Source organism: Lepidochelys kempii, chromosome 1 (assembly GCF_965140285.1).
Source record: "Lepidochelys kempii isolate rLepKem1 chromosome 1, rLepKem1.hap1, whole genome shotgun sequence".
Taxonomy (NCBI): Eukaryota; Metazoa; Chordata; order Testudines; family Cheloniidae; genus Lepidochelys; species Lepidochelys kempii.
In genome coordinates this window covers 222,618,221-222,635,746 of record NC_136380.1, presented here as the reverse complement: position 1 = coordinate 222,635,746, position 17,526 = coordinate 222,618,221, and the positions used below count along the sequence as shown (strand labels likewise).

The following is a 17,526-nucleotide window of genomic DNA, read 5'->3' as shown; positions in this document are numbered from 1 at the left end:
GCAATAGCCCTGTGGAAGCTTGCAATGCCAGACAGCTACCGGTCAGTTGGGAATCAATTTGGAGTGGGCAAATCTACTGTGGGGGCTACTGTGATGCAAGTAGCCAACATGATCACTGAGTTGCTGCTATCAAGGGTAGTGACTCTGGGAAATGTGCAGGTCATAGTGGATGGCTTTGCTGCAATGGGATTCCCTAACTGTGGTGGGGCGATAGACGGAAAGCATATCCCTATCTTGGGACTGGACCACCAAGGCAGACAGTACATAAACCGAAAGGGATACTTTTCAATAGCGTTGCAAGCGCTGGTGGATCACAAGGGACATTTCACCAACATCAACGTTGGATGGCCGGGAAAGGCACATGATGCTCGCGTCTTCAGGCACTCTGGTCTGTGTGAACAGCTGCAGCAAGGGACTTACTTTCCAGACCAGAAAATAATCACTGGGGATGTTGAAATGCCTATAGTTATCCTTGGAGACCCAGCCTACCCCTTAATGCCATGGCTCATGAAGCCGTACACAGGCATCCTTGACAGTAGTCAGGAGCTGTTCAACTACAGGCTGAGCAAGTGCAGAATGGTGGTAGAAGGTGCATTTGGACGTTTAAAGGCGCGCTGGTGCAGTTTACTGACTTGGTTAGACCTCAGCAAAACCAATATTCCCACTGTTATTACTGCTTGCTGTGTGCTCCACAATATCTGTGAGAGTAAAGGGGAGATGTTTATGGCGGGGTGGGAGGTTGAGGCAAATTGCCTGGCTTCTGATTAAGTGCAGCCAGACACCAGGGCAGTTAGAAGAGCACAGCAGGGTGCGGTGCGCATCAGAGAAGCTTTGAAAACCAGTTTCATGACTGGCCAGGCTACGTTGTGACAGTTCTGTTTGTTTCTTGATGAAAACCACCCCCTTGGTTCACTCTACTTCCCTGTAAGCCAACCGCCCTCCCCTCCCTGCTTTGATCATCGCTTGTAGAGGCAATAAAGTCATTGTTGTTTCAAATTCATGCATTCTTTATTAATTCATCACACAAATGGGGGGATAACTGCCAAGGTAGCCCGGGAGGGGTGTGGGAGGAGGGAAGCACCAAGTCGGGTGTGGGAGGAGGGGAGGATAGATGGACAAGGCCACTGCACTTCAAAACTTATTGAATGCCAGCTTTCTGTTGCTTGGGCAGTCCTCTGGGGTGGAGTGGTTGGGTGCCCACAGGCCCTCCCACTGCGTTCTTGGGAGTCTGGGTGAGGAGGCTATGGAACTTGAGGAGAAGGGGGTTGGTTACACAGGGGCTGCAGCGGTGGTCTGTGCTTCTGCTGCCTTTCCTGCACCTCAACCATACACAGGAACATATCAGTTTGATTCTCCAGTAGCCTCAGCATTGCATCCTGCCTCCTCTCATCACGCTGACCCCATCTCTCCTCTCGCTCATCCCTCCTGTCCTCTCCCTCGTCCCTCCTGTCCTCATGTTCATTTTGTGCTTTCCTGGACTCTGACATTGTCTCCCTCAATACATTGTACTGGGCTCTTTCAGCGTTGGAGGCCTGCATGAGCTCAGAGAACATTTAATGACAAATGCGGTTTTTTCAGCTTCTAATCCTTGATAGTCTCTGGGACGGAGATGGTAGGGGGAGCACTGAAGCATTTGCAGCTGTGGGATGGAAAAAAGGGAGATGAGTCTTTAAAAAGAGACATTTTGAGAACAATGGGTAGACGCTTTCACAGTGAACCAAGCTGTTAACATTATTTAGCACGTGTGGTTTCTTTACAAGGTCGCATTTTGTCTCTTATATCGAGGGCCTGCTGGTATGGTGTGAGAGATCACACGTGCAGGGCCAGCGGGCAACAGAATTCGGCTTGCAGGCAGACATGGTAAGCCACAGTCTTTTGGCTTCTTTAACCTTCCTAACATGTGGGAATGGTTTCAAACAGTAGCACCCTCATTTCCATACTAAGCACCTGTTGGGTTGGCCCTTTAAAATGGGTTGGCCATTTAAAAGGAGGGGCTGCAGTTTTTGGGTTAACGTGCAGCACAAACCCAACTAACCCCACACCTCCCCCCCCACACAGCCAATTCTCTGGGATGATCGCTTCATGTGGGTAACAGCGGGGACGATTTCTGTTCAGCCATAGGCAAACAGCCCAGCAGGAATGGCCACCTCTGAATGTCCCCTTAATAAAATTCCCCTATTTTAACCAGGTGACCATGAATGATATCACTCTCCTGAGCATAACACAGATAAAGAACGGATGTTGCTTGAATGCCAGCAAACACCGGGACCATACGCTGCCATGCTTTGTTATGCAATGATTACCACAGCAGGCCAGCAGCACATAGTCTGGAAAGTGTCCTACCATGGAGGACGGAATAAGGCTGCTCTCCCCAGAAACCTTTTGCAAAGGCTTTGGGAGTATTTCCAGGAGAGCTTCATTGAGATGTCCCTGGAGGATTTCTGCTCCATCCCCATACACGTTAACAGACCTTTCCAGCAGCTGTACTGGCCGCGAATGCATCCCAAGTCTTCAGGGCAAATTAATCATTAAACACTCTTGCTTTTAAACCGTACATTATATTTACAAAGGTTGTGTGATAAGGTTACAAAGGTTGTGTGATAAGTGTTCTTTTGATGGGCCACTTAACTTGAATAGTCCCTTCAAGATGTGCAGGCTAAATACTTTGTGGGCATACCCCAGGAGCAAACATATTTGAAATATAGGTATAGAGCCAATGCTTATAACTTCAAATACAAAAATGATACATGCATACAAATAGCATAATTATATTCAACAAATCATAATCTTTCCATAGACACCTTACTTAACAACCTTTGTTCAAGATTTGTTGCAATTATATAACAGTGGTAGCAACAATGATCTACATGGTCATATTTTATATGATAACATCACAAGGCCCATCAATCTTGATACTGAAACATGGCAGAGCATAGTAACCAGAGCCTGCTGTTTTGCAGTTGCCTGGTCAGTCTGTAGTCAAACTCTACCTTTTAAGATGGAGAATGACCTTGGTCTCTGTAGCCACACCATGTCTGTGATATTTTTGCTCATTCCTGGCCAATAGATTACTTCTCATGTCCTCCTATTACATATTTTCATCTCCATGTGCCCTTCAAGAGTGAGCTTTAAAGCTTTTTTTTCCTTAGTACAAATGCAACCCCTATATACCTTTCTTTAAGGAGAGAGCACCATCCACCCTGGAGAACTCATGCCTGGGAGGTACCTAGTGCTGAGGCATCAAAGGGTTTTGACGTGTATATCCATGTATGAAGGACAAAAGGTCTCATGCTGTGTTGGAGCAGCATGTATTTTTTCCAACATGCGAGGTGACAGAGCATCCAAGTAGTTTACCATGTGGATGTCTATGGCAGATTTACTTTCTGGATCCTGACCTAGCTCGGTCTCATCCCATGTCCTGCACAAAGTATTGGAGGCAATTAAATGACTTTCTGGAGTGAATCCAAGATTTCTGAAGCTGTGGTAAGAGGCTTTGAATTCTAGCTGTTACTTACCAAAGACCCTTCTTTGAATTGGTTAACAAGGGTTTGTGATCGATTTCAGTCACAAATGCTTGTACATAGACATCAATGTGAAAAGCTTCCTAATCAAATGTGATTTCCAGAGTTTTCTTTATTATTTGTAAAAATGTGTATATGGTTTTGGAAGGCTCTGGATACATATGCCACAAGTCTCCAATTCAATACTTTCCTTTTACAATAGTACAGCACCTAGTCCATATTTAGAGGCATCCATAGAAAGTGTTGTAGGGCAGGCAATGTTGAAATATTACTGTGTGGATTACGGGTGAGTAAACTTTTCAGTTCTTTGTATTCAGCTTCATGTTCCTGTTATGTTTTGGGGATCACCCAAACCAGTAAGGGGTTCTTTCACTGCCTGTCATGTAACATTGGAAGCCTTAATGCTGTGCTGCTGTGGCTCAGAGCCCTAGCCAGCCTATAAGCATCAGGATCTCACCCTGGCTTCCACCAGCCTAGTTATTCCTCACATTCCTAGTTATTCCTCAACCCTTAAAGGCCCAAGTCTGCCCAAATCCACCTACCCTGATTTCTTAACTACCAGACACTCAGCCTTTTCCACTCTGTTTCGTCATCCCTCAAAGGAGTGAAACCTGCCCTCAAGTTATCAGTTCACCTGGGGACACACACTCCACACAGTGTACACACCACAGACCTGCTTGGGGTAAAAATAAACAAAAGGTTAATTTAATATAAAAATAATAGATTCAAAAATGAAATAATAAGGGAAAGCTAACACATACAAGCTACACAGAAAATAAATATAAAAATGCAACCTCAGGCTTTATACTTCTCTATTAACTAAATTCCTTTTTCTAATATAATATATATATTGCCTCTGAGCAGTTTCCCAGCATGCCCTCTGTCCTAGATGAGATCCAGTGTTTCACAGACAGCACCCTGTTTAGATGCTGGCCCTCAGTTTCTGGATAAAAACATCCCAGACCTAAGCCTGTTTTTAAATTTTTTTTTATCTTGTCATTGTGACTCATACTTATTCAGTATGGGGAGAATTCCCATCTTTCTTAGGGCTTGTCTACACATAAACCACTACAGTAGAGAAGTCTCCTGTCGACCTAGTGCTATCTACACTGGTGGTTAGGTGGGTATAACTGCATCGCTCAAGGGTGTGGATTTTTAACACCCCTGAGCAACATAGTTATATCAACGTAATTTCTTAGTATAGGCCAGGCCTTAGTTTTTCCAGGACTAGGGTTTTCTTTTCAGTCTCAAGTTGTTTCATTATTTTCCCATTAACTTTAATGGTCCACCATTGTCTCCTCCTGGATAGACCCTGGACTTGACGTTGGTTTTGTGTAAACAATTAGCCTGGGAGGTGCCCCGCCTTGCCATGAGGTGTACATGAAATTGAAGTACAGGTCATGAGCATAGCATACGATATACTTAAATACACAGATTTATAACCACAATTTTTATACATATCTCAAACTGACCATCAAATTCAGAACATTACAAGCTTTCATAAAATACCTTACTTGGCATATTGTGATACACACTAACATTGTGTACGATCAGGTGGTTCACTTGCTTAATCTTTTGGGTTCATATCCCCTGTTTGCCCCTTGAGGTATCTGCACCCTGATTGTCACTGCTCACCAGTCAGATTATCAGTGAGTTTGCCCCAAAAAGTCACCATATCGAGAGCCATGACTATGCTAGAAGCACTTTACCAGTATAAGACTACCAGTGCACCATGCCAGCAAAGTGCTCCTAATGTGGAATGTGAAATTGAAACCAGGAGTCCTGAGTTTCTATTTTCCTCTGTTGCCAGCAAATCTCTGTAAAACCCACTGTCATAGTGTGTTTGTCATCCCTGTCTAAAGAGTGGTCCACATGGAGGGTAACAACCTACTACATCTACCAGTTACTCTAGCTGAAGTGGTAGAGGTCTCTGCTGTGGATCTAAAGGTCCCAACCCTCCTGATGACCCATATGTATGTTCCATAGGGTAGAAGGTCTGTCATAAATATAAACGGAAGGGTAAACCCCTTTGAAATCCCTCCTGGCCAGGGGAAAGCTCCTCTCACCTGTAAAGGGTTAAGAAGCTAAAGGTAACCTCGCTGGCACCTGACCAAAATGACCAATGAGGAGACAAGATACTTTCACAAGCTGGGTGGAGGGAGAGAAACAAAGGGTCTGTGTCTGTCTGTAGTCGTCTTGGCCGGGGACAGAACAGGAATGGAGTCTTAGAACTTTTAGTAAGTAATCTAGCTAGGTATGTGTTAGATTATGATTTCTTTAAATGGCTGAGAAAAGAATTGTGCTGAATAGAATAACTATTTCTGTCTGTGTATCTTTTTTGTAACTTAAGGTTTTGCCTAGAGGGGTTCTCTATGTTTTTGAATTTAATTACCCTGTAAGATATCTACCATCCTGATTTTACAGGGGGGATTTCTTTATTTCTATTTACTTCTATTTTTTATTAAAAGTCTTCTTGTAAAACACTGAATGCTTTTTCATTGTTTTCAGATCCAAGGGTTTGGGTCTGTGGTCACCTATGCAAATTGGTGAGGCTTTTTACCAAACCTTGTCCAGGAAGTGGGGTGCAAGGTTTTGGGAAGTATTTTGGGGGGAAGGACGCGTCCAAACAGCTCTTCCCCAGTAACCAGTATTAGTTTGGTGGTGGTAGCGGCCAGTCCAAGGATAACGGGGGTAATATTTTGTACCTTGGGGAAGTTTTGACCTAAGCTGGTAAAAATAAGCTTAGGAGGTTTTTCATGCAGGTCCCCACATCTGTACCCTAGAGTTCAGAGTGGGGGAGGAACCGTGACAAGGTCTGTTTTTGCAGTTTGCTTTTTTTTAAAAAATAAGGAAATTACACACACACACAGAAAGTTACATTTGCAAACTCCAGTGCTCAAAATTTAGGATATTCCTGAGTGAAGTCTCTTGTGCATTCTTTATTTGGCCCCCTTGTTCTTAACTTTTGAGTGCTTGATTTTGTAACCTTATCATTCTTTTAACATAGTTTTGTTTTTTGCTTTGAGGTGGGCTGCGGGGTTGAGAGGATGTTTGCATGTAAAGTATAATAGTTCATTAGGAGCCATCATTCATTGAAATAGCAGCAGCTGCATTATCAGAGAGAGATCATCGAACAGCTGGAAACATCCCTGTGCAAAAGGAAACAGCGGCTGTTCACCTTTCCCCCTGCCTGAGGGTTTTGGCTTTGACGTTTTATTTTTTTAAATTCGCTATCTCCTGAACATTTCATTTGCATCTGCCCAAGGCAGGGAGGGATGGTGAAGTTAGTTGTATATTGCTCCTTGACAATGTACCAGCTCAGAGCCAGTTGCAGTGTGTCAGCTCCAGAATCTCTCCTCTTCTTTTATTTGCAGAGGAGAACTCTAAAATTATTCATACCAGTCTCTGAGTTTCATGATCAATTCCTAAATTCTGTCTGTAGGTTATTCAGAAATCATTCAAAATCTCACAGGTACCATTTGTGCACACTGGTGTGGTCTCATTCCAAGTACAAAGCATTGCCTTTTCCCATTCTTCTTTCTTATGCCTTAACTAGAGTCCTAAAAGGAACAAACCAAGTAAACGGTTATAAATTCCTTCTGCATGTAATCCCAATACTAATGATTGGCATGCACCTAAAGACTATTATTCAGTTTAAAAAAACCTCTTAGAATGTTAAGGCATCATCACAGGGAACTTGAAAGTCAGGAAATGGCCAGGTTTAATTCTGCCCCTTTGTGTGTATGCATTACAATGTAGACTTTAATTACATGATCACTTTTTTTTTCCTCCTGCAAGACTCCTGCCTTATTCAAATTCAGATTGAAAGCCCACTGAACTCAGTGGTAGGCTTTCCTATGACTTCAGTGGGCAACCGGATCAGGATGTCGTCGCACAAACTGCACAGTGTGCAGTGAATGAAGAGGCAGTTAAATATTTTTATCCTTAATGTTCAGGGAATGGAGATTCTGCCTCTTTGATCACACACTATCCATCCTGCATATACTGAATGAGGCATGGAGCTCCATTGCTTTGTTCACTAGACAGCATTCCCTCGTTCATTACACACTGACCACCCTGCCCACTCAGGGGCCAGATGTGCTGGTAGGTACGGTGGTTTACATTAACTCCATTGACGCCAATGGATTTCTCCAGGTTTACACCATCATAATTGATGATAGAATTTTGTGCCATATAAGGCACCTGTGTCCTATTTACATCCTAACTTTATACAGCACATACCGTCCAGTCTGTGCATGGAATGAGAGATGCACCATAAGGGAAAAGAATAAATTAAGGTGTAATTGAAGACTGTATTGTAGTGTGTGTGTGACATTACTCAGGGTACAATCTGGATTGATGAGCAGCTGTGTCCCCTCAGTTCTCAAAGTAGGGTGCCTTTTACACTGTTTTGCTTTGAAAGTTACCACTCCTTATCTGCTCACACACAGCCTCCATCGTGTAAATTACTCCCAGTTGTATTGTCTGAGTGCTATAGCCAGCCGTTCTTGAATTACACTGCAGAGCAACATCAGCAAATTCACAGTCCCAGACTTTCCCCAGAAATGTACGTCTTGTACTGCCCAGCTCTCTCCTGGACAATACAAGCTCATATAAAGTCCATCATTTTATTAATAAAAACTGATAGGCACAAATCCTCTTGTCCCAACTGGAACTTCCCAAACACTTCAATCCAAACAACAACAAAGGAAAGAATAAAAACAAAACAACAAAAAAGGAAAGAGCTATAGAAGTTAAAAGAGAATGCAGAAAGAAGTCCAGCAACAGAGTGTGGGCTATCTAGTTTATTGCACTCATTGCATCATGTATGATTACCTGCCCTATGGGCAGGTGGAATATGTGTGCATTCTGTACAAGGTGCTCCTGGTCCTCAGAGACCGTATATGGGCTTTGGAGACCAGAGTGGCTGAATTGGAGGTGCTAAGGGAGACAGAGAGGTACATAGATGAAACTTTCTGGGACACAGTAGAACGGTCCCACCCCCGTCTGACAGCCTCTGTGCTGTTCAGGAGGATGAAAGTCTCAGAGAAGGAGAACATCAAACTGGAGCAGAGGGAAACAATCCCATAGTTGGGACCCTCCATCCAGTTGATGTCATGGTATCCTCTCACACTGAGGATAAGTCTCTGGGGAGGGAACTCCAGTTATTGGGAAGAGACAGGTATTAGTTATGGGGGATTTGTTCATTAGAAACATAGATCGATGGGTTTGCAGTGACCTAGAGAATTGCATGTGACTTACCCAGCTAGTGCAAAGGTTGTGGATTTCTCGAAACATCTAGATAGACTTATGTGTAGTGTTGGGGAGGAGCCAGTGATCATGGCACATGTAGGTACCAGTGACATAGTGAAGGATAGGAGTGAGGTTCTTGAGGCCAAATTTAGGCTGCTAGGTAAGAGATTGAAGTCCAGGATCTCCATGGTAGCATTCTCTGAAATGCTCCCAGTTCCACGCACAGGGCCAGTTAGACAGGCAGAACTGCAGGGTCTCAATGCATGGATGAGACAATGGTGTAGGGAGGAGGGGTTTAGATTTATTAGAAACTGGGGAACCTTTTAGGAAAGGGGGAGCCTATACCGGAAGGATGGGCTGCACCTAAACCAAAATGGAACCAGATTGCTGTCACTTAAAATTAAAAAGGCCATAGAGCAGTTTTTAAACTAAGGGCTGGGGGAAAGCTGACAGATGCAGAGAAGCACGTGGTTTGAACAGAGACATCCCATAGGGGAGGATCTATTAGAGAATATCCATTATGTCCTAGTAAGGAGGAGAGGGTGGAAGATGATAAAATACAGGTAGGATCTGATAAACAGTCAAATGACAAAGAGTCCCATTCAATTACATCACATAATGGCAGACAGCTAAAAAGTGAAAAATTTTAAGTGCTTATATACAAATGCTAGAAATCTAAATAATAAGGTGAGTGAACTAGAGTGCCTCATATAAAATGGGGATGTTGATATAATAGGCATCACAGAAACGTGGTGGAATGAGGATAATCAATGGGACACACTAACACCAGGGTACAAAATATATTGGAAGGACAGAACAGGTCATGATGGTGAGGGAGTGGCACTAGATGTGAAAGAAAGCATAGAATCAAATTAAGTAAAAATCTTAAATGAACCAAATTGTACCATAAAATCTCTATGGATAGTAATTCCATGCTTGAATAGTAAGAATATAGCAGTAGGGTTATATTACTGATCACCTGACCAGGACGGTGACAGTGACTGTGAAATGCTCAGGGAGATTAGAGAGGCTATAAAAATCGAAAACTCAATAATAATGGGGGATTTCAACTATCCCCATATTGACTGGGTTCATGTCACCTCAGGACGGGATGCAGAGATAAAGTTTCTTGACACCTTAAATGGCTGCTTCTTGGAGCAGCTAGTCCTGGAACCCACAAGAGGAGAGGCAATTCTCGATTTAGTCCTAAGTGGAGCACAGGATCTGGTCCAAGAGGTGAATATAGCTGGACCGCTTGGTAATAGTGACCATAATATAATTAAATTTAACATCCCTGTGGTGGGGAAAACACCACAGCAGCCTACCATGGTAGCATGTAATTTCAGAAAGGGGGACTACACAAAAATTAGGAAGTTAAACAGAAATTAAAAAGTACAGTGCCAAAAGTGAAATCCCTGCAAGCTTCATGGAAACTTTTTAAAGACTCCATAATAGAGGCTTAACTTAAACGTATACCCCAAATGAAAACACATTGTAAGAGAACCAAAAAAGTGCCACCGTGGCTAAACAACAAAGTAAAAGAAGCAGAGAGAGGCAAAAAGGCATCCTTTAAAAAGTGGACATTAAATCCTAGTGAGGAAAATAGAAAGGAGCATAAACTCTGGCAAATGAAGTGTAAAAATATAATTAGGAAGGCCAAAAAAGAATTTGAAGAATAGCTAGCCAAAAGACTCAAAAAGTAACAGCAAAACATTTTTTAAGTACATCAGAAGCAGGAAGCTTGCTAAACAACCAGTGGGGCCACTGGATGATTGAGATACTAAAGGAACACTCAAGGACGATAAGGCCACTGTGGAGAAACTAAATGAATTCTTTGCATCAGTCTTTACGGCTGAGGATGTGAGGGAGATTCCCAAACCTGAGTTGTTCTTTTAGGTGACAAATCTGAGGAACTGTCCCATATTGAGGTGTCATTAAAGGAGGTTTTGGAACAATTAAATTAAACAGCGATAAGTCACCAGGACCACATGGTATTCGCCCAGGAGTTCTGAAGGAACTCAAATGTGAAATTGCAGAACTACTAACTGTGTAACCTATCATTTAAATCAGCTTCTGTAGCAAATGACTGGAGGATAGCTAATGTGATGCCAATTTTTAAAAAGTGCTCCAGAGGTGAACCCAGCAATTACAGGCTGGTAAGCCTAACTTCAGTACTGGGCAAAATGGTCAAAACTATAGCAAAGAACATAATAGCAGACACATTGATGCACATAATTTGTTGCAGTAGAGTCAACATGTTTTTTTAAGGGAAATAATGCCTCACCAATCTACTAGAATTCTTTGAAGGAGTCAACAAGCATGTGGACAAGGGGGAATCCAGTGGATATAGTGTATTTGGACTTTCAGAAAGCTTTTGACAAGGTCCCGCACCAAAGGCTCTTAAGCAAAGTGAACTGTCATGGGATAAGAGGGAAGGTCCTCTCATGGATCACTAACTGGTTAAAAGATAGGAAACAAAGGGTAGGAATAAATGGTCAGTTTTCAGAATGGAGAGAGGTAAATAGTGATGTACCCCAGGGGTCTGCACTGGGATCAGTACTATTCAGCATATTCATAAATGATCTGGAAAAAGGGGTAAAGAGTGAGGTGGCAAAATTTGCAGATGATACAAAACTACTTCACATAGTTACGTTCAAAGCAGACTGTGAAGAGCCACAAAGGGATCTCACGAAACTGGGTGATCGGGCAACAAAATGGCAGATTAAATTCAATGTTAATAAAAGCAAAGTAATGCACATTGGAAAACATAATCCCAACTATACATATAAAATGATGGAGTCTAAATTAGCTGTTCCCACTCAAGAGAGAGATATTGGAGTCATTGGGGATAGTCCTCTGAAAACATCCACTCAATGTGCAGAGGCAGTCTAAAAAGCTAACAGAATGTTGGAAATCATTAAAAAAGGAACAGATAATAAGACAGAAAATATCATATTGCCTCTATATAAATCCATGGTATGCCCACATCTTGAATACTGTGTGCAGGTGTGGTCTCCCCATCTCAAAAAAAAGATATATTGGAATTGGAAAAGCTTCAGAAAAGGGCAACAAAAATAATTAGGGGTTTGGAACAGCTTCTGTATGAGGAGAGATTAATAAGATTGGGACTTTTCAGTTTGGAAAAAAGATGACTAAGGGGGATGTGATAGAGGTCTATAAAATCATGACTGATGTAGAGAGAGTAAATAAGGAAGTGTTATTTACTCCTTATAACACAAGAACTAGGGGGGGTCACCAAATGAAATTAACAGGCAGCAGGTTTGAAACAAACAAAAGGACGTATTTCTTCACATAATGCACCGTCAACCTGTGGAACTCTTTACCAGAGCTTGTTGTGAAGGCCAAGACTATAACAGGGGTCAAAAAAAGAACTAGATAAATTCATGAAGGATAGGTCTATCAATGGCTATTAGGCTGGATGGGCAGGGATGGTGTCCCTAGCCTCTGTTGGCCACTGTCAGAAGACAAGATACTGGGCTGGATGGATGTTTGGTCTGACCTTATATTATGTTTAAACACCCTGGTTTAAATAAAACAGATGTATTAACCACAAATGTTATATTTTAAGTGAATACAAGTAATGAGGCATAAAAAATTCAGAATTGGTTACAAGAAAATAAAAGTAAAAACACAACTAATGCCTAACTTAACAACCTAAGTGAATTCAAAGCCAAGGCCTCTCTCACCACATGTTATAGCAGTCTTACTGGTTGAATTATTTCAGTCAGAATCGCTCCCCCAGTCCAATGCTGCTTCTTTTGTTCTTCAAGTGTTGTTGATGCTGTGAGTAAAGAAAAAAGGAGGAAAAATTTGGGGGCCCTCCTCTCTCCCTGTATAGTTCTTTTCCTTCATCAAAAATCATCTCCAGATGAGGTGCAGGAGACAGAAAGTCTGTTGGGATGGAAATGCTTGGATGTTTATTTGTCAATATAAACTGGCCATCAATAAGTTTAGGCTCAAAATTAGGGTAAAGTTTCTTACCATCAGAAGAGTGAAGTTCTGGAACAGACTTCCAAGGGGAGCAGTGGATGTAAAAGACCTAACTGGCTTCAAGACTGTGCTTGATAAGTTTATGGAGGGAATGGTATGATGAGATTGCCTACAATGGCCTATGGCGACTGCCAGTAGCAAAAATCCACAACTGCTAGAGACAGGACACTAGATGGGGAGGGCTCTGAATTACTACACAGAATTGTTTCCCAGGTATCTGTCTGGCCGGTCTTGCTCACATGGTCAGGGTCTAACTTATTGCTATATTTGGGGTCAGAAAGAAATGTTCCCCCAGGTCAGATGGGCAGAAACCCTGAGGGTTTTTTTGCCTTCCTCTGTAGCATGGGGCATGGGTCACTTGCAGGTTTAAATTAGCGTAAATGGTAAATTATCTGTAACTTGAAGTCTTTAAACCATGACGTGACACTCTGGGACCCCACATTCACTATAGTAATATGATTATGTGGCATTTTGTACAAAGTATGCCTTGTAAGGTATCATTCTAAAAGTCTTGATTTGTTGAACATTAATACCCTATTGTATTGTATGTGTTGTCATTATATGTGAAGTTATAAAGTTTTGCTATGTATGTGTTACTGAAAGATGTTGTGAAGTTGAAAACACCCACGGCTAGCCTTTCAGGTACAATGATGAAGAAGCTAAACAGTGTTGATGACGCATCAACAAAGACAATGAACCATGGAAGAGATTAACCTTCCTGGGAACGCTTCAGACAGCCTATGGACAATGCTTGCTATGACTCATTGGGAGCATGCAAGGGCATGTGACCAGACCTTTTGGTACTTGTATTTTCCCACAAACTGGGCTGGGAACTTAGCTTGAAACAAAGGGTTCCCACCATATGGAGAGGCTGGCTGAGTCACCAGCAGAGCAGTGTGAGAAAGGTCAACCCAGCTGAATGGTTAGGGAGCACAGTGGTTCCAACGGCCCCCATACTGCACCCCAGGGGTACACCCATCACACATGATTTGAAGACTTCAGTAACTCAGCCAAAGGTTATGAGTCTGTTTCGGGAGTGGGTTAGGTTCTATGGCCTGCAGTGTGCAGGTCAGACTAAACGATCACAATGGTCCTTTCTGACCTTAAAGTCTATGAGTCAAGACGTAGATTTTCACCCACATCCAAAGAATGTCCACTGAACCAGGAGATGGTCCATTTGATCTTGCTGACACCTGCCTGAGGCATTGGATAGTCTATTGTCTCTGGGCAACTGCTCCCCCCCGACTTGGAACATATTTAGTAATACCCTACAGAGGAATCCTATAACTTTACATGCAATGTTGCCACATATATTTTACCAAGACAAGAATGATCAGGAAATTATGAGTTTTCAAATGATACCTCATAAGTCGTACTTTGTACAATATTTATCATAGTCCTGTAAAAGGGGTGAATATAGGGGTACAAACTGTCACAATATGTCCAAAGGGAAAATTTAAGCTTGTGTGGACAACCTTAATTGTCATTTCTTTACTTTCAAGTGTTTTGTTTTGCTACCTTAACATTTTTGAAAGGCAGTTTTGAAATTCTATTTCCTGTATGAAAAGATGCAAGAGAAAAAAAAAGAAATTCTGTAATGTGGCACTGTTTGCTAGAAAGCACTAAAACTCATTGGATGAATTCCTGGCTCCACTGTAGTCAATGGCAAAACTTACGTTCAGTTCAATAAAGCCAGGATTGCACCCCCTGTCTTACACATGATGTTTATTCATTAACGCAAGGGCTGTTTTGGAGCCTTGTCTCACTAAATGTGCCCTTTCTGAACTCATTAAGGTAGGGTTCCGTCAAAGCTCTGTGTCATTTCATTAGCACCTTCCAAAATCTTGACTTATTCCATATATTCCCTCAAACTCCGAGAGAATGAGGCAGACATCTGCCTCTGTCCATAGATAATTGCACATCAAATGAGAGTGAGCTTTTCAAAAATGTTTAGCGCCATCTAAAATCCCAATCACTTTGTAATATATACATTTGCAGTGCCAACAGAATGTTGGGAGATCATTATTAAAAAGTCTTATTGGTAAAATATGAGAGTGCATTTCTTTCTAAAGAAATTTATCCTTTGGCAAAGATCTGATCTGGGATACTTCTGTCAGAAATGTAGAACTTTAACAAAGTAACAAATAAGCAGCTGTAAAAGGCCCAGTGAAATGGAAACATTTACCAAAACTTAACTGTCCCTTCAAAAAAAAATACACTGAATTGTTGAACACATTTTGATTTCTACACAATAATACAAATATATGAGAAGGAGCAGCAAAATAGTAGTATAGACAAAGCAGCCAAGGATGTCTCAAGACTTGCCTTTGAGGCATGTAAAGTATAAAAAAGCTTTTGAAATAAAATATCAAATAAATATCAAATACTTTTTCTTTCTTCACACAGTGAGGAGTACATGGGAAAATGTCTATATGTTTCTCATGAATCAGCAAAGTCAGCTCCAGGTCCTGCAGGAAATTCTGAAACAGATGAATGTCCTTTTCATTTGCAGTGATCTCATCAGTTCAAATACGTACAACTCAGGATGTCTTCCGGGATAGCAGGCAGCTTCAATGGCCACTTTATCCCTTCCTGATTTCATTAAACCCTGTAGCCTTCTACCAGAAAGTTCTGAGACTTTTTCCTTTCAGATTTCTTCCTAGTCATCCACTTCTTATATTTCTTTTACCTCACAACCTCCAGTCACCCAGTTTCCTGCTGGTCTGAGAACTCCCTGATCCATCCTCCATCTATTTTACACATGTTCTCAATGTCTACAATATAATTTAAAGTATATGCCTTGCCTTCTTTTCTCTTGTAAACATATTTATTCTAGTGTGTGTTTAGCATCCAGATGTCTATAGAGTGCTGTAGCTGTACATACTTAAGCATGTTTAAACGATATGTGGCTAGTTCGGGGGGGCCAAATTCATCCCTAGTGTAAGTCAGCTAACTTTAATGCACATCTTAGCGTCCTTAACTAAAGGGCACTCTTACTTCAGGCAGGCATAACTAATGCATCCTCACCTGTAGTAAGTTTCCTTCACTGTGGTGTGAACTTACAACTGAGGCATCCTTAGGTAAGATGCACTTTTCTATGGTATTTAATTGAGACATAGTGGGTACTGTGCTATATAATTGGTTATGTTTTGGCTATATACAGTATATGTTTTATAGTAAGAATTAAGGTATTAGAATAAATGAATAGGATAGTAGATACTAGTATTAGCCATTTTCTTTTTATGCCTTGTAAGTAACAGACAGGATTTTGTCTGTGTCTATGTTAATTAGATTAGAGGAATTTCGGAGGCCCAGGCCCCAGTGTGGGAAAGGAAAGTTACAAGATTTAGTAAGGTCTAATTTATGATGCCTTTCTTGTTCAACATAAAGCACTGCTATTTGTTACCTTTTGAAGGTCTCTGCAAAGAAACTGTGTGAATGAAGAATGTGTGCATCAGGGAAAGATAAGGTGTGAAGACCATTTTTGAAGCCAGATGGCCAAGGGAGGAGGAGTGAAGAAACTGAAGAGACTGAAGAGACTCAGTGATGCCAAAGAACCATCAAGGCACATCCGTGTTTGAGGAGGGGCAGACTGACAACCCTGAGGTGAAGGCTGGCACACTTAAAACACAAGATAATTGATTAAATCAAAACCAGACAGGTTGACTCTCTCTGAGGTGTTTTGGGCCATCAAAAGATAACACCAACTAAGGAGTAACTGGTCACAAACTGACACAGCAAAATCCGTAGACTTCAACAGAGAAAAAAGGGCTATAAGAACAGGGTGCTTTGCCATGGCACTTTGGGTTCATCTTGTCACACTCCAGGAGCATCGGATTGCGACTGACAGAGCCTGGCTCCCCTCTGCGACCAATCTGGCTGGCTACTAGATTGATCCAGACTCTGGACTGGTAACTATAAACATGAACTGGCGGGACTGTATGCATGGTGTGTGTGTGTGGGTGTGTGTGTGACTGAAAAGCATATGCTAATTGCTGTATTCTCAATAAATGTGGTGTGTTGCCTTCTCCCCTATAAAAGATCTCATGTGCTTTGTATAGCATAACAATAGTTCATTGAAGTGTCCTTAACTATACACTGCTGGGGAATTCTTCACAACTGCACATGCACAGAATTCATGTCTGGGCAGATTTTTTTTCCCCCACAGAAAATACATTCTTCCCAAGAAGTGCTGCAGTTCCTCCTTTTGCCCACTAGAAGCCGTGGTTGCACCAAAACAGCCAACAACATGAACGCAATAAACTTAAATAAGAAGCCCTTAAATGCGATGCATTTAACTAAAAAATCCTCCACTGAGATAATTTTTCACAAAATCCCTTAACTGAGTTGCACTTAGTGAAAGAGGGCCTTCTATAGCCCCAATTCAGCAAGCTGCTTAAGCGCAGACTTACTATAATCACATGCTTAAGCAGGTGCTTAACTATAAATGTGCTTAAGTACCATTGATTTCAATGAGACTTAAGTGTTTTGCTAAACTGGGGCCTAAATAAAGAGCAGTTAATGAAGTCCTTTTTAAGGGGGGCATCTTTAACTAAAGGTACATCTATGCTTTACTTCCAGGTCAGGCAGATGTACACACGCTAGCTTTGACTGAGCTAGCATGCTAAAAATAGAAGTGTAGCCTCTGCAATGTGGGCTGGGAATTACAGCTTCAGCTCCACTGTAGATATACTGCACTGTGGCAAGTGAACTGAAATTTCTTTTTACTGACTATCCTTCA

At 41.8% G+C, this 17,526-nt stretch overlaps 1 long non-coding RNA gene across 4 annotated transcripts in view; it reads right to left on the bottom strand.

Annotated features, from left to right (window-relative positions):
• Positions 1-1,004: 1,004 nt before the first annotated feature.
• Positions 1,005-17,526, bottom strand: part of LOC140899531 (uncharacterized) — a 73,177-nt gene continuing 56,655 nt past the window's right edge. For all 4 annotated transcript variants that reach the window (XR_012155367.1, XR_012155366.1, XR_012155363.1 and 1 more), the window contains one exon: positions 1,005-1,639. This is a non-coding gene — a long non-coding RNA (uncharacterized LOC140899531). The remainder of the gene's footprint in view (positions 1,640-17,526) is intronic.